The sequence below is a fragment of the Felis catus genome, chromosome X (genome assembly GCF_018350175.1).
Source record: "Felis catus isolate Fca126 chromosome X, F.catus_Fca126_mat1.0, whole genome shotgun sequence".
NCBI lineage: Eukaryota > Metazoa > Chordata > Mammalia > Carnivora > Felidae > Felis > Felis catus.
The window spans coordinates 117,683,597-117,711,250 of NC_058386.1; positions in this window are offsets into that span (position 1 = coordinate 117,683,597).

Here is a 27,654-nt window from a genome sequence, read left to right on the forward strand (position 1 = left end):
TCTACATAGTATTGTGTTAATTTTTTTACAACAATCTTATTGGGGTATAATTTACTTACATATAATACAATGAACCCATTTTAACTATGCTGTTAGATCAGTTTTGACAGGCACATACACTTCCATAACTATCCCCGCAACCAAGATATAGAACATTTCTGTAACTCCAGAAAGTTTCCTCATGCCTGCATCTAGTTAATATCAACCTCCCCCAGAGGCAATTATTGATCTGATATTTATCAACCAAGTTTGGTTTGCCTGTTTTTAAACTCTACATAAATGATATTAGGCAGTAAGTGATCTTTGTATCTGGCTTCTGAAGCTCGGCATAATGTCTCTGAGATTCATCTGTGCTTATGTGTGTATCAGCAACCCATTTTCTTTGTATAGTAGTATTAATTGTATCAACGTATCAAAACACTTATCTGTTGATGAAAATTATTGTTTTTAATACATAGAAATTTTGAAAAAAGTGGCTATAAAATCTGTGAATAAGTCTTTATATAAACATATATTCTCATTTCTCCTGGGTAAATATCTTGGCAAGGTCCCTTTGAGGACTGTTTTTAAGCCTTTTAGAACAACTTCTATAGTTGCCTTTACTCTAAGCCTATTGTATCCTTGCTATTGAAGATCAACTCTTCCGAGATTTCTACTAAATATGTCCGGTGTCCAGTGAAGTGTCTCTATTCTGGCTGGTCAAAACTCGAATGGATTCCAGCCTTGTGTGAGCTAAGAACTGTTCACCTTAGAGCATCCCAGCATTATATTGCCTAGTCCTGAGAAGTTTTATCCTATGTATGTGCAACTTTATATTCAGCACTATACTCATGGGGATCCATTTCAGACTTCTGGAACTCTTTGTCTATATAGACTGCTCTTTCCAAGACTCTGCCCTACATATTTCAGCTACATTGACCCCTGTAACTCTAATATCTGTCTCAATTCAACAGAACCTCTGTGTTATGCATCGGTCCCCCATTCCTGCACAGTAGTGTAGAAGGTGTCTCTGGGCAGAAAGACTGGATGATCATAAGTTTCACTTCCTTGTTTTCCTTCTCTCAGGTATCACTGTCATGCTCTGGATGCTTTTTGATATTTGAAAACAAATGTTTCCTATATTTTGTCCATTTTCCAGTCGTTTCCAGTTCAATGCAAGTAAGATTTCAGACACTTTGTCATGATTGAAAGACAATGTTCATGGATATTGTTTTTGAAGGTGGTCAAAGTACTATGCCCTTCCCCTTGGATGTTTGGTTATTCCCCACACAGTGAGATACAATCATTCACACACAAGATAGAGCAGGAGGTTGAGGGGAGTGGTATCTATTTATTGCCTCTGGAGGGCGATAATAGCCACCTATAAATCTCTAAGGGATGGGATAGAGAGAGGAAGAGTTTTGGTTTCATCACATGTTGGAGACCTTTGGGTTGATGTGCTTCTTTGGTTTAGCAAGAGCAAGAGAGATAGTGGAGATAGGTAAATATTTCAACTCAATTCCAATGAGACATACTAGAAGAATATTCACTGAAAATTGGGCCAACTCCTATGTACACCCATCTGTCCTCTAGCTATAAATATGCCAAGGGTATTCCACCAAAACCCAAGTGTACGGTTTTCTGGGTGTAAATTTTGGGTCTGATTACGGTAGCTAAATATTTTGTCAAGTAAAGACATGCTCTATTGTGACTTCCATGCAAATGTTCTTACTCTAGTATTTTGAGATTCAGTGTTCTGCTGATTTGATGCTTTCACATGAGACCACAAACTTTATAGTTTAATATTTCTGTTGAGATTATCTGGCAACACTATTCATATGGAAAGAGAGTGGGGCCATGAAAGAGAATACACCACAGACTCTATTTGTTGATAAGCATGGAATCTGTATAGATTTGTTCTTGTTTCACATGGAATAAACAGAAACAAAACTACTTTGGGTCTCTGATAAAACAATATAGAAACAGAGAAATGGAGTTTCATCTTAATGATTCGCTATGCTTCTGAAAATCATTTAATACATGATTAGAAGCAAAATGCTTCAAAAATTTATTAGAGACAATAATACCAAAATGTCAGTTCTTAACAACTTGATCTATAGATTCAGTGCAATCCTAATCAAACTCCCAGAAAGTTATTTTCTGGATATTGACAAACTAATTCTAAAATTTATATGGAGAAGAAAAACAAACAGAATAGTCTAACACAATATCAAAGAAGAATAAACTTGGAGGACTGACACTACCCAACAACTTCAAGGCTTACTATAAAGCTACAACAATAAAGACAGTGCGGAATTGGTGAAAGAATAGACAAATGTATCAATGGAACAGACCTGAGAGCCCGGAAATAGACACACATAAATAGAGTCAACTGACTTTTGTCAAAGGAACAAAGGCGATGCAATGAAGCAAAGACAGTCTTTTCGAAAAATGGTGCTGCAACAATAGGACATCCGCATGCAAAAAAATTAATCTAGACACAGATCTTACACCCTTCACAATAATCAACTCATAATGAATCACAAATCTAAATGTGAAATACAAAACTATAAAACTCCTGGAAGATAACTTAAGAGAAAACCTGGGATAACCTGGATATACAACACCAAAAGACCAGTCTCTAAAATAAATAATTGGTAAGGTGGACTCATCGAAATTAAACATTCCTGCTCTTCAAAATGCAACATCAAGAGAATGAGAAGACAAGTTACAAACTGGGAGAACATATTTGCTTAAGACACATATGATAAAGGACTGGTATCCAAAATATACAAAGAACTCTTAAACTTCAACAATAAAAAAAATTAAAAACCTGGTTTAGAAAACGGGTCAAAGATCTTAAAAGGTACTTCATCAAAGAAGACATACAGATGGCAAATGCAGGTGAAAAGATGTTCCACACCATATGCCATCAGGGAAATGCAAATTAAAACAACAATGATATTTCATTCCACACCTATTAGAATGGCCAAAATCCGAAATACTGACACTGAATGTTGGTGAGAATGTGGAACCACAGAAACTCTCATCATTGCTAGTGGAAATGCAAAAGGGTACAGCCATTTTGCATTTGGCGCTTTCTTACAAAACTAAACATATTCTTACCATATGTTCCAGCAATTACGCTCCTCAGTATTTACTCAAAGGAGTTGAAAACTTCTGTCTACACAAAAACCTGCACACAAATGCTTATAGCAGCTTCATTCATAACTGTCAAAACTTGGAAGCAACCAAGATATCTTTCAGTAGGTAAAGGGATAAATAAACTATGGTACATCCAGACAAGGGAATATCATTCAGTGCTAGAGGCAATGAACTATCAAGCTTTGAAAAGATATGGAGGAAACCTAAACGTATATTAATAAGTGAAAAAAGCCAATATGCAAAGACTACATACTGTATGATTCCATATATGAGATTCTGGAAAAGGCAAAACGCTGTAGACAACAAAAGGATCCATTGTTGCTTGGGGTTATAGGGGAGGGAGGTATGATTTGGAGGAGCACAGATGATTTTTAGAGCAGTAAAACTATTCTTTATGATACTCTAATGATGGATTCATGTCACTATACATTTACCAAAACTCATAGAATGTACATCGACAATAGTGAATTCTAATATAAACCATCAACTATGGGTAATGATGATTTGTCAATATAGATTCATTGATTATGACAAATGTACCACTCCTGGTACATGATGCTGATAGTGGGGGAGACTGTGGAAGGGGTTATAAGTGAAATCTCCTTATTTTATTTTTATGGGAAGAGGCCAAATGTCCATCAACTATTAAATGGGTAAAGAAGATATGGTGTATACACACACACACACACACACACACACACACACACACACACACACACAATGGAATATTATTCAGTCATTAAAAAGAATAAAATCTTGGCATTTGCAATGATATGGATGGAGCTAGAGAGTATTATGCTAAGTGAAATAAGTCAGAGAAAGAAAAATACGTTATGATTTCACTCATATGTGGAATTTAAGAAACAAAACAGATGAACATGGGGAAAAAATAGAGGCAAACCAGAAAACAGATTCTCAACTATAGAGAACAAACTGAGGGTACTGGAGGGGAGGTGGGTGGGGGGAAGGGTTAAATGGGTGACAGGTATTAAGGAGGGCACTTGTGATAAGCACTGGGTGTTGCACGGAAGTGATGACTAGATAAATTCTACAACTAAAACTAGTATTACACTGTTTATTAACTAAGTGGATTTAAAGAAAAAAGAAAAAAGGAAATCTCTTTAATTTCTGTTCAATTTTGCTGGTGAACATAAAACTGCTCTAAAAAACAAAGTCTGTGTAAATAAAATGGATTCACATCCAAGATCAAAACAAAACCTCAGTCAATATATTTTAAAAACCACAAAATAAGAAGTTCACGTACATACTTTGATCAAATTGTAAGAAAGTTAGAAATCAATGTTAGATCAAATTTAAATCCAATTACTTATAAAGTTAAAAAGAAAACCCTCCTCAAACTACAAGCGAGTCAAGAGGAAACGGAAAGATATCTAATACGCAATTTAATGCTATTTATCAAATAATAAAATCCTATACATCAAAGCTCAATGAATATGGCCAACATGACAGAGGAAGTGTCACAGCTATAAATGTTTGTATTATTATTTTTTGAAGTTTATTTATTTACATTTAAGATAGAGAGAGCGAGCATGAGCAGGGGAGGGGCAGAGAGAGGGAGAGAGAGAGAATCCCAAGCAGGCTCCGCTCTGTTAATATGGAGCTGGATGCAGGGCTCAATCCCACAAACCATGACGTCATGACCTGAGCTGAAATCAAGAGTTGGATGCTTCACCGACTGAGCCACCTAGATGCCCCTAAATGTTTGCATTATTAATAAGAAAGAATAAAGGTAAACTAGCTCATTATTCAACTCAAGAATTTTGATGAAAGGAACTGAGACAATAAATTGATAAACACATCTTGAATATAATTTGTCAAAAGCATTAATATACAGATATCTGAGGAACAAAATCAAGAAAAAAAGAATGAACATACAAAAGAAGCAGCAGCAGAATGTAGTGCGCTAACCACTTTATAAACACGGTATCATTTCCTGCTCACATCATAACTCTAAACTTGGTGATATTATGCTCATGTTATACAGGAGAAGAATACAGACCAGAAATGTTACGTGATTTTACAAGGATCACACAATCAGTAAGAGAGCCAGTGATTCAAAATTTTTAAGTGTTTTTATTTATTTTTGAGAGAGAGAGAGAGAGAGCGAGCACATGACAGGGGAGGGAGAGAGAGGGAGACAAAGAATCTGAAGCAGGCTCCAGGCTCTGAGCTGGCATTTCAGCACAGAGCCCGACGCAGGGCTCGAACTCATGAACGCTCATGAACTGGGAGACTGTGACCTGGGCCCAAGTTGGACGCTCAACCGACTGAGCCACCCAGGTGGCCCAGAGAGCCAGTGATTCAAACCCATCTGACTACAGAGCCCATACTCTTAACTGTATTATCATAAACATTTAGATGTAGTGACAAGTGTTATGATAATGCATTCAAAAAACTCAACAAAATACTATTTTCTGAGAAAATTACCAACCTTTCCTAAATGTAAAAGTGGAAAGAACCAATAACTATGGCAAAAACTGGAAAAGAAAACAATGAAGAAACATTCCCCCAATACTTCTGAGTATGTGGTTTAAGACATGGATTCTTGGGGTGCCTGGGTGGCTCAGTCAGTTGAGCAACCGACTCTTGACTTTGGTTCAGGTCATGATCCCAGGGTTGTGGGATCAAGCCCCGCAAGGGCTCCACACTGAGCATGGAGCCTGCTTGAGATTTTCTGTCTCTCTCCTTCTGCCCCTCTCCCCCACTCATTCTCCCTTCTCTCTCTCTAAAATAAAAAAAAAGCACAAAAAACTAAAAAAAAAAAAAAGAGGTGCATTCTTTCAAACACTAGATACGGAATCATTTCCATCCCTTAGACCTGCCTAAAAACAATGAAGCAAAGAAAGTACCTGAATTGCTTTGTTCCTTAAGTTTAGATTAATTCTTATTTATACAAGTAAATTGTAAATATTGTAGAATACTCAAATTTCACACAAAAAATGTCCTCCTTTATCATAATACTCTAAACACCTTTGTCTGTTGCTCTAAGTAAACCTCTTATTGAAAACTGCTCATTTTGTTGGGTACCTGAACTTGGTAATGATTGTACTGTGCATTTACATGCATAAACCGGCCAAAATGTATATCGTTTTGTGTATGTATTTGTTTACATTGTTGTACATGGAGCACTATGCTACTTGCTAGAGTCAATGATAATGTTGTAGAAAACTTTCCATTTCATCACATACCTAACTTGTTTTATTTTAATTTACATTTTAACTACTACAGTATTTCAAAGTGTGGCTGTACTGAGATTATTTATCTCATACTGATGGGTATTTGTATTTTTTCCAATATTTCACTATCTCAATGTAATAATAAACATCTATCTATATCTCCATCTCCATCTAGATCTCTATCTACTGTATAATACACAATGTATACAGTGTGTTTCCAGGCTAGGATTTGAGAAGTAGGAAGCATATGTTTTAATTGTCTCCCAAAGTGTCAATAATAACTTATACCATCATTTAAAAAGAGAACTCCGTTCTCCTCCCTTTGGTCAAGACTGAACATTACTGAGTTTTTAAATAATTGTCAGTCTGATAGGTGAAAAATGGCATTTCACTATATTTGTTTGTTGTTTAGCTTTTTCTTCTTGGATTACCAGTGAGACTGGCCATCTTTTCTTGCCATTTTTTCTATTTAATATTTATATTTTCTTTATTGATTTTTAGGTAAAATTTATGCATGATAAATGTTAATTGTTACCTTATACATGTGTTGGAAATATTTTCTTTCGGTCTTTTTTAATTTCACTTTATGATATTTTTGTCATGTGTAGAGTAGACTGTATATAATGTTGACATAGAAAATTTAATGCCATTGATCATCACGGATTTGCCTTCTGAGGCATGCCTACCAAAGCTTCAGCATCCAACAACAGTAGCATATTCTCAACAATTTGTCATTCATACAAAGTGATTAAATTGATCCCAAAAAATAATCGCCAAAAACATGTCACCTTTCCTATTGATCAATTATACCTTTTGTTCCATGAGATGTGTTTTAATTGATACTTTTAAATTTATCCTAAATGTTTCTTACAATGCTTCAACTATATGTGAGTGGCTGTGTATAAATAACGTTGGTGTGTGCATTTTGAGTATCTGTGCATGTATTTGTGTCTACATGGTAATCTGAATTTATTTTAGGGTGTACTGAAGTTTTCAACTGCTGTTGCCATCAAATGAGTTTAAAGGGAGAAAAACTATATGATCCTGTTGTCAACTAACAGAGGGAGGGGGAGAAGAAGAGGGGGGTGCACGAGAGCAAGAGTGACAGATATAGATGATAGGAAGCATGTACCATTATTTTATAGGTACGTAATTATGCTGGTTTTCATTTCATGTGGTGCTTTGACTTCATTAAAATATATCATACTTTGGGGCACCTGGATGGCTCAGTCAGTTAAGCGTCCAACTCTTAATCTCAGCTTAAGGTCTTGATCTCTGGGTTGTGAGTTCAAGTCCCACGTTGGGCTCCACTTTGGGTGTGAAGCCTACGTAAATATATATATGTATATATGAAATGAAATGAAATGTAATATATATATATATGTATAAGTATGTATATATTACATTTCATTGCTGAAATAAAGAAATATAGTCTCCATATTTTCTGATAACATTTCCATACTCTCCTTTTCAATGTTAAATATTTTATCCACAGATGAGTTATTCCCTTTGTGGAAGTAAAGGAATAACTGTTTCCATGAATACTTGCCCTGGCACCGCAGAGTCCTTACTTTGGGGATCTGGCCTCTATAGTCCTTGGGTTCTAGAGGTCTGAAAATAGAGATAATGCCTTTTGATAGGGAAGAATACCCTTAGGTTCATGAATATCCATCCTTGACTAATTTTCAGTTTACGTTCTTGATTGAAGATTGACACCTGTTTCAGCGGCCATCAAGTCTGCCTCTAAAGATGTTCTACTTGAGTGGCCATCTCCATAACTTTCTGCAGAGCAGGATCCTGGGCTTGCCACTGTGACGTGAAGACTTATTATGAGCACTGCATCCATCTTGCTTCTGGTGTGAAGCACCATCACATGACCTCTATCTTTTTCTGGATCGTATCTTCCTTTTGCTATCAATGAGCCTGTTTTTGTAACGGCAACTCCTATCATTAGCTTTGGCCCCCACTCAACTTCACAGTGATGCTGCTACCCCTTTCCCTGATGCTTTCCTTATCGCTTTGGTAAGTGATCTACTCCCACGTTCCCAGTGGGACACAGTCATTGGATATGTTTTCCTGCCTTACACAAGAAAGGCAAGGTAGTATATCTAGAATGTCTACTTCTATGAACCTTTTAAGCCCTCCTTCCATGTCTACCATGGCAATTCTGGAATTTCAAGTTCGCTTCTTACAGAGCAACTCTTTTGTTGTAGTTTGTTTTCTGGGAGCCTTCCCAACAACGCTTCCTCACATTATCCCCAAATTCTTATATGGGTGTTAAACCTTACAAGACGGAAGAGTACCCTCAATTTGACCAACTCTCTATGATCTAACTTTAGGTTCTACTTATCTCACCTAGCACCCTCAGAATCCAGTCCTGTGCATCCTCTTCAGCTCCTGATTGTAAGAAGAATAATTCTTAGGTGTGGAGGTATTTCTATAAATCACATAATCCTCGCAATAAACTTTGCAACCCAGACAAAATTTCCCATTTTACAGATGAATACACTAAAGCTTAAAAGGATTACATAGGGGCCCAAGGTCACGCCTTGCATAAGTGATAGATTACTTTCATTCCAAAAGTCATATTCTCAATAGTCCTCTTTGATTCAGGAAACCAGATCAGAAGAGGTTGATTTGGACAGAAGGAGAGTTTCTTGACTCTTTAGCATGATTTTCTAGTCACTATGGCATCACTTTAACCCACCAACTATGAAGATTTTAACTGTCAAGTTAAGCCTCATTGAGTGGATCCTTGTACATACTATGCTGTGAGGAAAAAGAAAAAAGTTTTGTAAATGGAAAAATTCCTGGGTAATGTAACCACTGGAACCAAATGTAATAACTACAACTGAAGTTCAGACAGGAAAAGTTATGTGGCAGGACATCTGTTAAATTGCTAACTGTGCCACCAATCATAGCTTTTTCCCAAGCACACAGATTTACCCTTTGGAGGGTGGACTACTTCAAATTATGTCTATGAAAAAGCCAAACTAGGTAGCTATTAAGGACTCGTACAGTTGAATGGGGACCAAAATCTATAATTTAAAGATCCAGAAGCCTCATTTTTATAAGCAGTAAAATAGAAAGGTCAGGAGCACAATTTATCCTTAACTTTCTCTTCCAGTGTCATTTACACTAGAATTATGTTAACACCTGCGGCCTTGGGGCAATCAAGGTCACCCTAACTACCAGTGCAACTTGGAAGACTGTTAGCTGGCAAAGTAGACTTAGAAGCCTCATATACAACTAGCCTTTATAAACCGCATCCAGTCACAGACCGAAGTGAAAGGCATCGAAGTCCGCCTTGAGTTAAAAGACCCAAGACAAGGCCCTGTGTTACTAACTGTAGGACTGTCACAGAGATATGCCCGGCAAAGCTTTCAAAATAAGTAGAGACAGCACAAAGCATTCATCTGAGAACACATGTATTCCAAGCTTACTGTAATCAGCAGTCGGTATAGCTGAAATGGGCAAGTGATGCTTTCAAATGTGCCATTCAATACCGTAACTTTGGAGATGCGCAGCACGTCTGGTCTTGAATGTGGTCGCAAAGGAACAGGTGAATTTTAACTACACGCCAGAGTGGAAGCAGACTTCAGCCAGGAAGACTTGAACTCTGGCACTGGCTCTGCCACGACTACGGCGTGTGACGCTGGAAAAGTCACTCTCGCTTTTCAGGGCTTACTATATTCATCAGGAAAATGAAATGATCTTGAGAGGCCTTTCAAGCTCTAAACACCCATGACTGCAAATAAATAACTTGGTTGTTTCACGACATCTCTGAAGTGGTTGACTAAAACACTGCCTTTTCAGATGGGTGTTGTAGAGATCCTCCTTAAGGAGAGGTTCCTCCAAGAAGGGACTATTATCCCACTTGCGAGAAAGTTCAGAACATGCTAATTGGGCAGGCTTGAAATTCCAAAGATCTGCAAATGGAACAGGTGCAAATGTAACTGGTGATAATTGATGGCTAATTATGCAAGCAATAACACACCCCAGGGTATGGGCTTGTGTGCCAATACATACACGCCTTGGGTGTGAGTTTATTAGCAGGCAAACACACACCCTGGAGGTTGTATTGTGCAGACAAAATGCCTTTGAAAACACAACATGGTTTTAAATGGAGTTTAAGATTGTGGAAACATTAGCACATAAAATAGTTCAACGATAACCAAGTCAGCAGGCGTAGTTGGGAAGAACATGCCTTTGCATATCCCCCTTCAACCCCTCACTCAGTACTTCTGATCATTCTGACCCCTTGCCCCTACACCTGCTAAATTTAAAAAAGCGATGTGGAAAAACATCAAATGCCTTCATCATCTGCCTGTAAAAATAGACTGTAATGAGCTGAAATAGCATGTAGTGAGAACTCATAGGGCAACGCCAGGAAAATATTTTATCATAAAGGATCAAGTATGTTTCACCACTGTGTAGTAAATGGTTTTCTAGTCTCTTTACTCCGATGATGGAGCATAGGCCCCAGGAATTGATATTTAATGATGCCAACCAGAAAATCAATGCCGTTAACTGAGAAGAAAATTGGAAGAAAATTATAAAAGGGCAAGATTATTAAGGTTTTTTTTTTTTCATAGTAAGAATGTCACCTGGGCAGATTTCACAGGTGGAATAGTGTTCCCAACTGAGTAATAGGGCAGAACTGGTCAGATATAGACTAATGGGGACCATTGGTGTATGTCTCCATATTCAAATGACAGCCAGAATTCCCATCATTTCTCACCACCTCCACTGTTATTTTTTAAAAATTATTTTAATGTTTATTTATCTTTGAGCGAGACAGACATAAGATGCGAGTGGGTTAGGGACAGAGAGAGAGGGAGACACAGAATCCGCAGCAGGCTCCAGGCTCCGAGCTGTCAGCACAGGGCCCGATGCGGGGCTCGAACTCACGAGCTGTGAGATCATGACCTGAGCCGAAGTCGGACGCTCAAGTGACGGAGCCACCCGGGCGCCCCGCACCTCCACTGTTATGACCCTAGTCCGAGTCGCCATCATCTCTAACCTGGACTGCTGCTATAGGCCCATAATCGCTTCCAACCTTGTCTCCTTTCAGTCAGTTCTCAACACGTTAGCCAAAGTGATTCTGTCAAAATAGAAGCTAGATCTGCCATTCCTCTGCTGCTCAAGATGCTCTGAGGGCTCCCATGTCACTCAAAGTGAACACTAAAGCCTTGTAATGGCTGCAAGCCACAGATGTGGCTTCCTGTGTCCTCTCTGACCTCCATTCTTCCCTACTGTTTTTCTCTCTCTGTTCCAGTCATGCTGGCCTCTTTCCTATTCTTTCAAAGCACTCATCATACATGTACCTCAGAGACTTTAAGCTTGTTGTTTCTTCTGTCAGAACACTCTGCCCTCAGATGTCTACACGGCTTGCTCCTTTACTCCCATCAGTTCTTTACCTAAATGGAATATTCTCAGTGAAAATTTTCCCAACCATCCCACCACACATCCAAAATAAAATTGTAAATTGTTCCACATTCCCTACCCATTCTCCTGCATTATTATTTTCCATAGTACTTATGAACCTCTAATATGTAAATTAAAACAATTTTTTAATGTTTATTTTTGAAAGAGAGAAAGACAGAACGTGAACAGGGCAAGAGCAGAGAGATAGGGGCACACAGAATCAGCAGCAGGCTCCAGGCTCCGAGCTGTCAGCACGGAGCCTAACACGGGGCTCGAACCCACACACCGTGAGATCATGACCTGAGCCGAAGTCGGATGCTTCACCGACTGAGCCACCCCGGCAACCCAATAAATTTAGCTTTTGTTTTTATCTCGTTCTTCTCACCAGAATGTAAGTTCCAGGAAGGCACAGATTTTGTGTTTGATGGAATGATATAAATCCAACACAGATGATCATTTCATTTTTAAAATTTAAACTCAAGTTAGTCAATATATAGTGTAGTATTGGTTTCAGGAGCAGAATTTAGTGTTTCATCACTTCCAAAGAACACCCAGTGCTCATCCCAACAAGTGCCCTCCTTAATGCCCATCACCCATTTAGTCCACCCCTCCAGCCACCTCCCCTCTAACAGCCCTCAGTTTGTTCTCTGTATTTAAGAGTCTCTTATGGTTTGCCTCCCTCTCTGTTTTTATCTTCTTTTTCATTCCCTTCCCCTATGTTCATCTGTTTTGTTTCTTAAATTCCACATATGAGTGAAATCATATGATATCTGTCTTTCTCTGACTTATTTTTCTGAGCACAATACACTCTAGCTCCACCCACATTGTTGCAAATGGCAAGATTTCATTCTTTTTGATCACCAACTAATATTCCACTGTATGTATATATAGACCACCCCTTCTTTATCCATGTGTCAGTTGATGGACATTTGGGTGCATGTGCCCCTTCGAATCAGCATTTTTGTTTCCTTTAGATAAATACCTAGCAGTACAATTGCCGGGTCGTAGGGTAGTTCTATCTTTAATTTTTTGACGAACCTCCAAACTGTTTTCCAGAGTGGCTGTACCAGTTTGCATTCCCACCAACAGTGCAGAGGGTTCACTTTCCTCCACATCCTCGCCAACATCTGTTGTTTCCTGAGTTGTTCATTTTAGCCATTCTGACAGGGGTGAGATGGTATCTCACTGTGGTTTTGATTTGCATTTCCCTGATGACGAGTGATGTTGAGCATCTTTTCATGTGTCGGTTGGCCATTTGGATGTCTTTGCAAAAGCGTCTATGCCTTCCACCCATTTTTTCACTGGATTATTTGTTTTTTGGGTGTTGAGCTTGATAAGTTCATTATAGATTTTGGGTACTAACTTTTTATCCAATATGTCATTTGCAAATATCTTCTCCCATTCTGTCCGCTGCCATTTAGTTTTATTGATTTTTCCTTCCCTGTGCAGAAGCTTTTTATCTTGATGCGGTCCCAATAGGTCATTTTTGCTTTGTTTCCACTGCATTTTGTTAATAAATATTTGTGAACTAACAAATGAAATGAGAATACTCTCAGCCAAGATTCTAGTAGTAGTAGAGGTTAAATACTAAGACCTAGGCTGAGAGTACTGGTCAAAACTTTAACAATTTCTTGTGTTTGCCAGAATCATTAGGGTTTACAAGAATGTATAGATTTTGTTCTAAGGTCGATTGGACATGAACATAAAGATGAAGCCAATTTTCCAGCTATATACGGTCAACCTTGGGTTTCAGTGCATCTACATTTTTACTTATTTTTGAGAGACAGAGCACAAGTGGGTGAGGGGCAGAGAGAGAACGAGACACAGAATCCGAAGCAGGCTCCAGGCTCTGAGCTGTCAGCACAGAGCCAGATGCGGGGCTCAAACCCATGAAGCGTGAGATCATGACCTAAGCCGAAGTCGGACGCTCAACTGACTGAGCTACCCAGGCGCCCCTGGTTTCAGTGCTTCCAACGCTTCAACAGAAGCTTCATAAAGAACAAAAATTGTGGCCTAGCTTGCTCAGGATAATGACTTCAGCTTATCCCAAGTGAAACATCTATGTATCTAATAATTACATTAGGTTTAATCAAACTAAATTGATAATATTTGACAATTTTTAACCTACAAATGGAGATTTCATGTTTCAAACTGATAATTCCCAAGTGTCTCAAATCAGTTATTTTTTTAAGTTTATGCATTTATTGAGAGAGACAGAGAGAGAGAGAGAGAACACCAGTAGGAGAGGGGCAGAGAGAGGGAGGGAAAGAGAATCCCAAGCAGGCTCCGTGCTCTGCCCGGAGCCTGATGTGGGGCTCCATCTTATGACCGTGAGATCATGACCTGAGCTGAAATCAAGAATCAGAGGCTTAGCTGACTTAGCCACTCAGGCCCCCCTCGAATCAGTTATTTTGTGACCTTCCCAAATGGAATGCTCTTATTGGAAAGACTGTATCAGCCCCCCGGGAAGAAACTGTCCTATCTCTTGTCCAGCCTTGGTTATTTTCAGCTCTGTTTGCCTTCAACTTGTACACCGCTCCAATTAGGTATATCCAGAAATAATGTTAATTTTCCTCAAAACACAAGATGAAATCCACTTCTACCAGCCAATTTCCTTAGAATGTGGTTGAATTCATGAGGCTCTTTCTGGAACAAGTGATAGAAACCCAACTCAAAATGAACTAGCTTAAACAAAAATGGGGATTTACTTGCTCATAAACTGAGAAATACAAATTGAGATGCTGAGTCTAGAGGCTCAAATCGTTCTGTCTCACCATGTCTTTGTTTTGCTTAGCTGTATTCTACATAGATGTGCTCTACATGTGATGGGTAAGATGGTTACAGACATCTCGAGTCTCACACTCTCCTTAGTTAATCTAGTGGAAAATTTCTTTCTTCCAATTTCTGCACTTTGGGGAAGATACTTAGGAGCTCTCCATGAGTCCAGTATCCACTTTTGGGCCAACATTGCACCCAAGAATGAAATATGGATCAAATAATTGACAATTCTAGTAGGAGCTCAAGTAGTAAAGAATGAGGGCCTCACCTATAAGGTTTTAACTCTGATCAAAAGAGAGGATAAGGAAAATGTACAGCGAGGGCAATGATAATCACCACAAGTCCATTTTTGTGTATATATTTGGCACAAGAATTCAAGGAGTCTTCTTGAAACCTGCCTGGCACATACTTCAGGCCTAACTAAGATAATCACCTAAACTCATTTTTCTTTCTAGGATTTAGCTTTGCATTGTGGCACTATCAACCCAAAGGCATCCCCATGAATCCTAGGGACAGGTTGGTTTCAGAAGAGGGAACTTTTGTGATATTAGGTGAGTCTCTTTTGAGTCAGTGGGGGAGGCATCTAGCTTCTCTTGTACTGATGGATATTGTTTCTTATTAAAAAGCAATAAGTAGAAAGATACAGTTATGGAATCTTAAGAAGACAAAGCATTACCAAGGACCAAGTACACTCTAGAAGGTAGTCAACAATAGGTTTAAAATTACACATGTTAACACCACCAAGGAAAATTGAAAGCAATAATATTAAATTTCCTGGAGGGCTTAGGCAATCAAATTCTTCAAGAAGTGAAGCTATGTAAAGAGCTATGTCACGACATAATAATGAGGATCTTAGGTAGAAAGTCATGTGCAGAGGACCCTTAGGCCAGCCTAGAGGTTCTCCACCTAGCTGGGGAGTTTTATTTGCTTGTTTATTTTATTATCCCAAATCCCAGGACTCACCCCAGACCAGATGTTCTGAAATTTTTGTGCCGATTAAAGTAATGAATGAGAAGTGAGCTCTCCCTGATGATATGTGGGTTTCCCAAACATGGAAAGGATGATCAGGTTCAGGGAAGCTTATGAGTATGACAAACACCGTTTGTAGTAACAGTGTCACCAGTAATGGTGTTACATGAATCATTATCATCGATTTTCCCAAATATTATTGTCATAAAGGTTTCCGCATCGAGTCTCTTACACAGCACATAGACATTGTCACAGAGACCTGTCCAGGAAGTTAAACCTAATTCAACGTTTCTTAATGTAATGTTGACAAAGAATAGATGTCTTTCTTTTTTTATTATTTGTCAAAATTTATATGACCAAGAAGAACTCTTTGGTTGATATAAAATACAAATATTGCTTAGTCCTGCCATGGATCAGTTAGGGGTGATTACACCTACTGGAAGGAGGCACAGGTGGTGGCTTTCTTCCACAATAATGTACCATTTCATTTCAACAAGCAATTTGAAGTTACAGTTAAGTCTTTTCTATATTCCTTTTTTTTTTGATGTCTTTTTTTTCCCTGTCACAGACTCACTGTCCATAAGTTGGCTGTAACAGGAAACACCTAAGTGGATGCTAACATATTGCCATAGATAACAACAATGAAAAGTGTAATATCTTTTACCATATAAGATGCAGTTCTCATTCCAGCTAGTGACAAGAAACAATTGCTACTATATCAACTGTGACTGTTTCAAACCTTAATGTAACTCCCGGGAAACTTGAATGGGCATGTTTTTCTTCCAGAAAGGTGCAACGTGAACTTCTCTGATGAGATTATGGCATTGGAAACTCAGCTGGGCTTAGCGATGGGCAAAAAAAGCAGTGTCAAAGCATAAAGCATAATTTTTATCTTTATGGTAATAAAGCAGTCTGGCAAATCCTGAACTTGACGTGTTGTAAAATGTCTTCCTGGGGCGGTTGTCTGCCTCATTTCCCACTAGTACAGGACACTTCTCCTGATATGAAGCTGACAATAGGGCCGAATAAGGAGTTTACTAAGATGTTCATTTATACAGAGTTAAGGATGGTTTGGTCCAGAGATGGAAAATATGAGCAAATGGAAGCCGTATCAGATTGTAGATAGACAGGCTAAATGAATAATCCATTTAAAGGAGCCAGACAGAGAGGAAGAGCAGTGAAAAAAAAAAAAAGATACAGAGGAGTCCTCGAGAGAGCAAGAGCTTGGAGATGATTAGAGACAGAGCAAGGAGAAACAAACCCTCATGCCTGTGAGAAGATACTGCAGTTAGTTATTTTTCAATGGGCTCCGGGGGGCCTCAGGGACTGGAAAGAGTAAGCCACTGAAAGTGCTTCTGTGGTGATCTTTCTACATTAATTCTCCCAACTCAATACCTTCCAAAAGGTATTTATTAAGCACCCTCTATGTATAGAGTGCTGCATTAGATCCAAGCTTCCTGGCAGTAGTTTACGGTGAAGAAAGGGATTCCTTTCATTGTCCGTGTCCCCTCTAGTTGATTGGTAACAGCTACCTGGACCTCTCCGTTGATGAAGATTCTGAGAGTATATTTGGGCTCAGCAGGAATGACTGCCCCAAAGTCTGTCATGTCCCCTTTATGGGGTTTTTGGTGAGAATTAAATGAGATAACCGCTCTAGAAAGCTTAGCCTAAGGCCCGGAACAGAGAAAATTAGGTGAATAAGAGGTCCTCTAGTAGAAAGCACTGCAAAACTAAAATCAAGCATACTTAAAGAATAAGGAAAACTGGCTCATTAACTGAAAGGTCCAAAGGTTGGGTATGTTTCATTCAGAGTCTGAACCACAGATTCATGATGCCATCAGTGGTTCTATTTCTCTATGATGATCGCCGCTCTGCTCTCCTACCTAGTCTAGATTTTTCCGAAAACTGGCTTCCTTCATGGGGACAAAATAGCTCCAGCAATTCCAGGCCTTACATCCACACATCAAACCCAGCAGCCCATGCTGGAGTGAGCTTCTATGCAACAAATGGATAATGGATGTTGGGGTTTTAGCTACCAATATCTATTACGTAAGCACTCGATAAAGGTAAACTTCTAAACATTCTTAGTAAGATGGGTGACTGGTGGCTTTTGTGCTACAGGTTTGCCAAATCTCATTTCATCCACTCAATATTATATTTGTCCAACTTATATTTTAGTAAACAAGTCAAAACTAGTCATAGAGTAAATGAACTGATCGATGAGTTCTAACAGCAAGGCTGATTCCTTTGCATAAATCTAGCCTTGGAAAACTCAAGGTTGTTTGTCCAACACAATCTACACAGAGGAATACTGGTCAAAACCAGTTACACATCACTGGGTTTCTAGCCATGTGCCTGCTCTTGTCAGAGGAAGAGATCAGAATTTGTGCACTCTCTACCAACCCTGATTCCACTATTTCCTGACCATCATACTTGCTGATGGATCATTTCATAGATCATTCTTCTCTCCTCTGGCCCTAAGACCAGCTGTGATTCACTCATTATGTAGGGCTTAGTAGAAAGCCTACAAGTAGCTGTGCACCAATCAAACCCTTATCTAGTTAGCTCTAACTGTGTACCAGGTATTGTATTCAGAGCCAGAAATACCCTGAGAAACTCACCAGGATGTGATGAATGCTAGAACACAGATACAACCAAGGTCCTAAATGACTATAGTAGAAGGTAACTTCCTTTGCCTGGAGCAGTGAGAAAAGCTCCCTATGAGGAGGTAGGCTTTGAGTTCAGTCTTTGGGCCCAGAAAGAATTAAAGTAATATGACCCTACAATAACCTATATATGTGTTACCCAAATCCACCAAAAAGACTTTGAACAACTTGAGATTCCTTATTTCTATTAACTGAACTATGTGTTCTACAAGTTAGGTATTTACTTGTGTATTTTTAATTGAAAAACTTACAGAACTCTATCAGTCATTCATATTTTAGTGTAATTTTATTCCGCCAGAGTGCTACTGTCATAATTCTTATAGGTACGTCTTGCTCTAAAAGATTGGGAATTAGATTTGAGCTCATAACTACAGAGCTTTTATTTAACCTGTGATTACTGTGCTGTGCTGTGATGTAACTAGAATCATGCAATAATATGGATTTCAGTGTAGCCTGAAGATTCTGTGACAGGACATATTGATTTTATAAATTTCTTAATTCTTAATTTGCCTTTGTTCTTAGTTCACAGGACAGACAACTGTTGAGCAAATGATCACGGCCACATTCTTAAAAATGGGCAAAGAATCAGAAGCAAGATCGTACGAGATAGGACATCATGCTCACCTTACTCCCGATGTCCTTGAATGCTGTTGGAGGAAAAAGGCTTTGTTTTATAATTAACAGAAAAGCAAAACCTTTACCTCCCTCACGACTTTGCTTCCCTGACAGATAAACATGAAGGATAATCTATTTCTACTTAATCATTTCATACATGGAGAAACTGAGGTCCATGTCTCCTATCCTACCTGTGAGCCAATGATCTTTCTATGATAATTACCTCAACTGAATCCATTTCAACAGATATTGCTAAAGATTTAATTCTTTTTGAGAGAGAGAACACAAGCGGGAAAGGGGCAGTGGGGGGTGGGGGGCAGAAGATCCTAAGCGGGCTCTGCACTGACAGCAGCAAGCCAGATATGGGGCTCGAACTCATGAACCGTGAGATCATGACCTGGGCTGAAGTTTGGACGCTCAACTGACTGAACCACCCAGGTGCCGCCAACAGATATTTTTAAAGCATCCTATGTGTATAGAGTGCTACACTAGACCCAGGGCTTTCAGGCAGCTTACAATCAAGTGCTTGTTTCTTTTTCTTTCTCTTCCCAGCACCTAGCACAATATCTTACACAATATCTTATCTGTTATTTGAAATGATGAATTGCAGTGTGAGGTTTTTGCACAGCCAAGTGTATGAGGAAAGAAGGAAGAGAAATTGTCAAATGCACCAATATTCTCCTTCACTTATTGCATCCTAACTAATACAAACATAAGTTCCAAATCATCTCTTTTTGTCAACAAATATTCAGTTAGAGCTAATTATGCAAAAGAAAAGAACGCTGTCGGAGAAATTTTAAGAATACATTGAGAGGGAATTCGTGTCAAGATGTAATTTGTCATCCTGGGTGAGTATGGCAAAAGATGCATTAAAAAGGGCTTAAAAGCTTTGAAGACCCTATACAGATGCTTTAAGAAAGAGAGACGAGGGAAAAGTTCTATTAAACCACCTCTTACGTTTTAAGTATGCATTTCATGGTGTTAACATTTTATGTTGCTGGCTAGTTGTTTAGCTCATTAAAAATTGTAAATGGTATAGTGTAGAGACAAAGAGAGAAAGTAAGATCAAAAGCACAGGGACATTAAAGATGTGCTGTTTCAATACATTCATTATGCTGCACTCCGATACACTATTACAATCTCAATAGACGTCAACGAGGCTTCCATTATCATCAACATGAGTGGTCACAATGGCTCTTTCAAATCCATTATCTCTAATGTCAAAGAGTCCATCTAATCTGTACTTCTTCAGAGCTGAGGCACTTCACCGCTAAACTTCTGCTTTTGTTTTTTGACTATGATTTTGCTATTGTATCAAGTTGTACAAGTACGATCCCAGAAGCTTTTCAATGTCAACCAGCAGACATCTTGGCCCTCTCTCACATTATGTACCCATCAACTTCAGCTACCGTTATGAACTGAATGTCTGTGTCCCCCCCCCCAATTCATATGTTAAAGTTCGAACCCCAGTGTGAAGGTGGGTTACAGGTGGGGCCTTTGGGAAGTAATAGCTTTGGATGAGGTCTTGAGTGCCAGGCCCTCATGAGGGGATTAGTGTCCTTATAGCAACAGGAAGAGAGACGAGAGCTCACTCTCCCTCTCTCCCAGCCATGTGAGGACACAGGGAGAAGACAGCAGTCTGCAAACCAGGAAAAGAGCCCTCAGTAGGAACCAGATTTTCTGACACGGCGATCTTGGAATTGCCAGTCTCCAAAACTTGTGAGAAATAAATTCCTCTTGTTTAAGACACTAAGTCTATGGTAATTAGTTACGGCAGCCCAAGCTGACTAAGACAGCTACACAACTGGTATTTTCATCTGGAATGCACAGGCTCGTAACTTCGTGCATATATGTATGTATGCTTGTGGGAGATATTTCATTTTGCAATGAAAGTTACACAAAGTCTTGTATCTGCAAAATAGCAGTATACGATGAATAAAATGTCTTAGAGTTGCATGTACTACTATGGACACTTTTGCTACAATCAAATGGAATCTAATCTGTGGGAGATGTTTAATGTCATTTAATTTAGGGAAGCAGCTTTTATTTTTTTAAACCATTCAATAGTTTTCGTCAGGGTACGTTTGGGCCTCCAGTATTTCAACTGGATTATAGTAAAGACCTTGTAGCCTGAACCTTTTACTTTACAGATGAGGAAACTAAGTGCCAACGAGAAGATAAGATTTATTTAATTCCACGCGGCCAATAATGGGCAAATAATAAGGTACCTACTTGATAATATCTATCTGTAAGGATTATATGAAGTACTCTATGTGAATATTTCTAGTAAACTATAATGTGCTATACAGATTATTACTTATCTTTCTCCTCCTCCTCCTCCTCATTATCATCATCACCATTTCCTGACCCCAAACACAGTGTTTTTGCCATCATATACGGAGCTTTTGGCTTTATTTTAGCAGTAGAGTCCTTTATTCAAACATAATCTTCCTTTGCCTTATCCCCGGGAGTCCTGGAAGGGCTCAGCAGAACCCTGAGGTTACAGGAAATACACTTAGGAAATGCTGTGTGTCTGTTTTCTTTTTCACAGATGGACGATATATTTACTTTTGTCTACGTTTCATCTCAGATCTTCTGAAATCGAACTAGGTAGAGATTTCTTTTCTGCTTCTAAGAATCAGCAGGAATAACTGAGACAGTCTCATGCGGAATAGGTTAAACCACACAGAACGATGTTAACAGGACAGTTAGACCTATTTAGGCTGGGCCTGCAATATTCAGAGGTCTTTCCTCCCACCCAGAGGCTTGTTAGTCAGTTCATACCTAGCCATTAAGGCCCCACGAGATCTGGCATATACCATTCAAGTGCACCAGCGGCACAGAGAGCTCCAAAAATCCTCGTATTGATTAACCAAGGAGAGTGCAATGGGGTGAATCAAGGAATACTGTTATCACCATTGACGTTCTTCTGACACTTATGATCTCATTTAATCCTCAAACTGACCTTCTGAGGAAACTAGAACCTCCCTTCCAGAATGATACATCAGAGCCTCAGAGAAGTACACTGACCTCTCAGGCAAGAGAGCCTGGATTCAAAATAAGCTCTATCAGATTTTAAAGCTCTTGCTCTGTTAAATCCCTGAGCCGCAGGAAAATTCATTCATTCGTTCACCCAACAAAAATTATCCATTGCCACTGTGTTCAGGGCATTATATAAAAATGAAATAAATAAGTGAGGTTACATTCCATAAAATTCCAGAATAATAAAAATAATACACAGGCAAATTTATGCATGATCTGAAGCTTCTGGATTGACACGGTAAGTATTTTGAAACCTATGATAGCAATGATTTACTTGCGTGACACTATGTTTTTTGTCTTCATTCTTAGAAGTCATACACTGTCAAGTTATACCTTAGGAATCAAATGCTACCGTGGGTAAAAGATACAACAGTTTGTAGGTTTAGATAATCTTGCTAGAACTCCATGCATTTAAAAGCCTTCTAGCTACCAAATTGTGTCTGGAAATTAATTTAGTTTTATATTTGTACATACATACGTACACTGGGACATCATCAACCTTGACACATCCAAAAACACGGTGTTTTAACTTATATAGCTACAGACAGATTGAGGTTGATAAAAAAAATAGATGTAAAATATAATTGCCTTAAAATGGACGTGACTCCAGCAGTTCAGTACTGAGGGACACAATGCTAAACACTAGAGTTATGCTAAACAGAGAGTAAGACTTCTAGAAGGAATTCAAGGATTGGGGTCTAGATCTGACTTTTCGTCTAACTGTGCATTCCCTTCCTTACCTAAGTAACTTGATTACCATTCCCTGAGAGTCCTTCTCAGCTTGCACATATGGGACTTGAGTTGGTCATGCTTAGGGACTAGTTTTAGGACTAGCAGACTATATTCTCCTACTCTGAAAGTCTCTCTCCCCTTTTCAATACATACACATTGCATGAAAAGGAAATAGAGATAATCATCAAAAAGAAAGAAAACTAAAACATTAATACCACCAAATCCCACCACTGAAAGATAAGATAACCACTTATTAAAATGATACATAGACATCCTGGTATTTCCAATACTTGTCATATAACTATAGTCCATATATATTCATATATATATTAAAGCAATCTCCTCATATTGTTGGACTTTTAGAGATTCTCATTTTCAACTTGTTATTATCAAGGATGATATTATGGTAACCATATTAGTAACTATGCCTTATCATGAATATTCTATTAAGTAATTAGTATCAATTTCAAAAGATTAAGTTAACAGTCAAAAGCTAATTTTAAAATACTTTTGGGGCACCTGGGTGGCTCAGTTGCTTAAGTGTCTAGCTCCTGATTTCGGTTCAGGTCATGATCTCACAGGCATGAGATCTCGCCCCACATTGGGCTCTACGCTGAGCATGGAGCCTGCTTAAGACCCTCTCTCTCCCACTCCCTCTGCCCCTCCCCCACTCGCACATGCTCACCTGTTTTCTCTCTCTCTCTCTCTCAAAATAGATCGATAGATAAATAAATAAAATACTTTTGATATGTGACTTCTAATGGCCTTCCGGACACACTGTAAATATACATTCCCATCAGTAGGGAATGAGAACATCCTTTCCTCACACTCTTAACAAATACTCGGTGCCACTATTCTTCTTCTTATTTGCTGATATGATGATTATGATCGTCATGTAACAATATTCCTGGAATATGGTGAAGCCGTTTGATCTATAGAGCTGAATCTTTGATTAGTTACAAAAATTTTCCCGAGGCGTCTTGGAAACTATTTCATCTTTTCTTCCTCAGAGACACTAATTATGAGTATATTAGGTCACCTTCGTTTACTTTCCATTTCCACCATTAGCTGGATATCAGTAGTTGTATACCTTTACCTTTGGGAAGAGGTTCTTGCGAATTTTTTTTTACCTTTGGGGTGAGATACCTGCTTTAGAGAAGATAACGATCAGTTGGCTTTGCCCAGGAAGAGGTGCAGCAAGCATGTGTTCTCTCCTGGAAGCTTCCTTCACGTGAGTCTAGATGTTGCCGTGGTTGGCAATTCCTCTTTATATATTTACCAAATATGAAGATCTCTTCTTGTTTTGAGAGATTAGAAAGAATTTAAGTTTGTTGAACCTAGTACTGTCCCCTCAGTGTTTTATTATTCATACATCCACATTTGGTATGAGTATCAAACAATATACGTCCACGTTTTGTTAGGATATGTTTTCTTCTATCCTTTCAACAAAAGATAAACTTAAAAGATCTAAGTTTTGGGTAAAATCTCAAAGAAACATTTAGAAGACACGAAAATGAAACACTTAAATAACTTTCTTAAATGGAAAACTATTGTTACGCTCTTGGCACAATAGGAACTTGACATTCATGTCAGACTGAGCCTCCTTTGCTGGTCATATACAAGCTACTCACTTCTAGCCATTCTGAGTTCTGTAATATTGCCACTTCTGAACTTTGAAAACAGGCACTTTGACATTTTGCCATTTCATCATGAGGTAGGACCTCAAACTGATCTCAATGATCTCATATAAACTTTTCTTAGTCTGATAGTGAAAATAAATCATGCATTTTTTTTAAATTCGAAAAGTTGAATAAGAATAGTCATCATTTATACTATCTTAAATCTCATTTATTGATGAATTCTGTTTATTGCTGACCCATCACTGCTTTAGATGACCTATCCACCTCCCTTACCTATTTATTATCCTACAACCCTCAACGAAGTGTGGTATCACTTGGTTAAACCAGTTTATGGTTTGGAAATAGGTACAAACTGACAACAAAAAAACAACTGTCCTTCTATTTCTCAAAGCTACCTTGTCACTTACTAGACATGGTCTATTCCTCAGAACTCTAGAATTCTTATCACCTGCCATTCACATTTGAATTCGATACCTTTTCATCTCTAGCGAGAAATCCAAATAGAGACTTACAAGAAAAAAAGTAATATTAGAAACAGATAACATAGCTACTGTTCAAGAATTATCAAGCTGGTTTGACATATGAAGCTGAACTTCATCTAAATATCAGCTGACTATCTAGTTCTCGTTAAACACTTTCCATTTACATTCTAGGCAGAAATTTGGGATATGGTGATACTGCTCTTGCTACCCACTTCGCTCCTGCTTCCCTAGGTCCTAGCCTGACAGAACTACTTGAAACTTCGAATGCGCTATGTTTTCTCTAGCTTCCCTGCTGCTTGCTTCTGTTTTTCCCTCTGCTAGAATACTCCTATCACATATTTCATCTTACTGCGTATTTTATCTTATTAACTTATATTGATTCTTCAAAAGTCAGCTCAGGTGCAACATGCTCCATAAAGCCAATCCTTACCCCACCCTCACACGAGTTGGATCAGGTGTATCTAGAGCACGTTAAGTGTCACCCAATCACTATCCCACAATGAACATTTCCTCAGCTGTATTAGTATTCTGCACTTGATTGTGAGCTCTGTGAGAGTTATGTATGCCCAGCGCCTCAAAGAGAGCATGACTCAAAGGAGGAGCTCAGCAAATATTTGTTAAATGAAGGAATGGGGAGTAGCTATAGAAAGCGCCATGTGCTTAGGTAAATGGAAAAATTACACGAAACTGTTTTTATTCATATTCACAAGATCTACGTAGGGTAAGTAGCACAGGTATTATCGATACAATTTTATAGAAAGGTAATCATCTCCTAAGAGATCAAGTCAGTTTGCCAATGTAATTTATTTGGTAAGTGGAAAGAGCCCTCTTTCTGTTATTTCCTTCCTTCCTTCCCTTTTTCTTTTCATTCTTTCTTTATAAATTAAAAGCCACTTTATTGAGGCATGATTGACATACAAAAAGTTGTGAATTTTTAATGCATACAACTTTGTAAGTTTGAGAATAAATATACAACATGAAACCATTACCACAATCGATGTTAAAAACATATACGTGATCTCTAAAAGTTTCCTCCCACCTTATTTATCTATTTATGTAGTAATAAGAATACTTAACATCTACCCTCTAGGTAAAATTGTAAGTATACATTAGAGTATTGTTAACTACAGGCACTATGTTTTACAGCAGATCTCTAGGACTTATTCATCCTACGTAACTGAAATTTTGTACACTTGACCAACAGCTATTTTCCCCTCCTCCAAAACCTGGTAACCACCAATCTACTCTCAGCTTCTGTGAGTTTGACTATTTCAGATTCCTCATTCATAGAAGTGAAATTGTATAGCATTTGCTCTTCTGTGACTTATTTTACTTAGTATAATGCCTTCTGTCTAGATCCATGTTGTTGCAAATGGCAGAATTTTCTCATTTTTAAAGGGTAAAAAATATTTTAGTGCATGTGTATGTGTGTTCCATTTTCTTTATCCATTTATCTGTTTATAGACTCTTAGTTTATTTCCATGTTGTGGCTATCGTGAATAACGGTGCAATGAACATGGAATGCAGATCTCTCTTTGAGATCCTGATTTTAATTCCTTTGGATACACACCCAGAAGTGGGATTGCCAGATCATATAACAGTTCTACTGAACTTTTTGAGGAAAATTTTCACAGTAGCTGCACCAATTTATATTTTAATCTTGTATGACGGTCCTGTTTTCTCCACATCTTCACCAACACTTGTTCTCTTCATTTGCTGATAATAGCCATTCTAATGGGTGTGAGGTTTTCTGACTGTGGTTTTGATTTGCATTTCCCTGATGATTCGTGATGTTGAGCACCTTTTCATATACCTGTTGGTTATTTCTGTCTTCTTTGGAGAAATGTCTATTCAGGTCCTTTGCCCACTGTTAATAATTTTGTGTGTGGGGGGGGCGGATACTGACTTGGAGGAGTTCCTTATACAATTTGATTATTAACCCTTTATCTATAGGATTTGCAAAGATTTTCTCCCATTCTGTAGATTGCCTTTTTCTCTCTGTAAATTGTTTCCTTTACTGTGAAGAATCTTTTCAGTTTGACATAGTCCCACTTGTCTATTTTTGCTTTTGTTGCCTGTGCTTTTGATGTCATATTCAAGAAGTCATTGCTAAGACCGATGTCAAAAAAGCTTTATCTTATATTTTCTTCTCGGAGTTTTATACTTTCCGGTCATATGGATCAAGTCATTAACCCATTTTAAGTTAATTTTTGTGTATGATTTGAGATAAGAGTCCAATTTCATTCTTTGGCATGAAAGCCAGTTTTCTAACACAATTTTTTGAAGATACTAACCTTTCCCCATTGTATATTCTTGGCATTCTTGTGAAAGATCAACTGACTATATATGCATGGGCTCACTTCTGTGCTCTCTATTGTGTTTCAATGGTTTATATGCCTGTTGATGTGCCAGTAAGATACCGTTTGATTACCGAAGCTTTGTAGTATGTTTTGAAATCATGAAGTGTGATGCCTCCAGAATTGTTTTTCTTGATCAAAATTATATTCACTATTCAGTCTTTTGTGGTTCTATATAAATTTTAGGATTTTTTCCTGTTTCTGTCAAATATGTGCATAGGGTTTATAAAGGGATTACATTAACTCTGTGGATTGTTTTGGGTAGTGTGGACATGCTAGCAATATTAATTCCTGCAATTATGAGCATGAAACATATTACTATTTATTTGTGTCTTTTCAAACTTTTCATACCAATGTTTCATAGTACTTCTAAGGTAGGTCTAGTGGTAATGAATTCCCTGTTTTTGTTTGTTTGGGAAAACATTTGATCTCTCCTTGGTTTTTAATGGACAATTTTGTTGGATATATTATTCTTGGTTGGCAGTTTTTTTTTTCATTCAGCATTTTGATTATATTATCTCAGTCCTTCCTGGCCTGCAACATTCCACTGAGGTATCCCTTTATTGTGTTATGGGGGTTTCCTTGTATGTGATGAATTGTTTTTC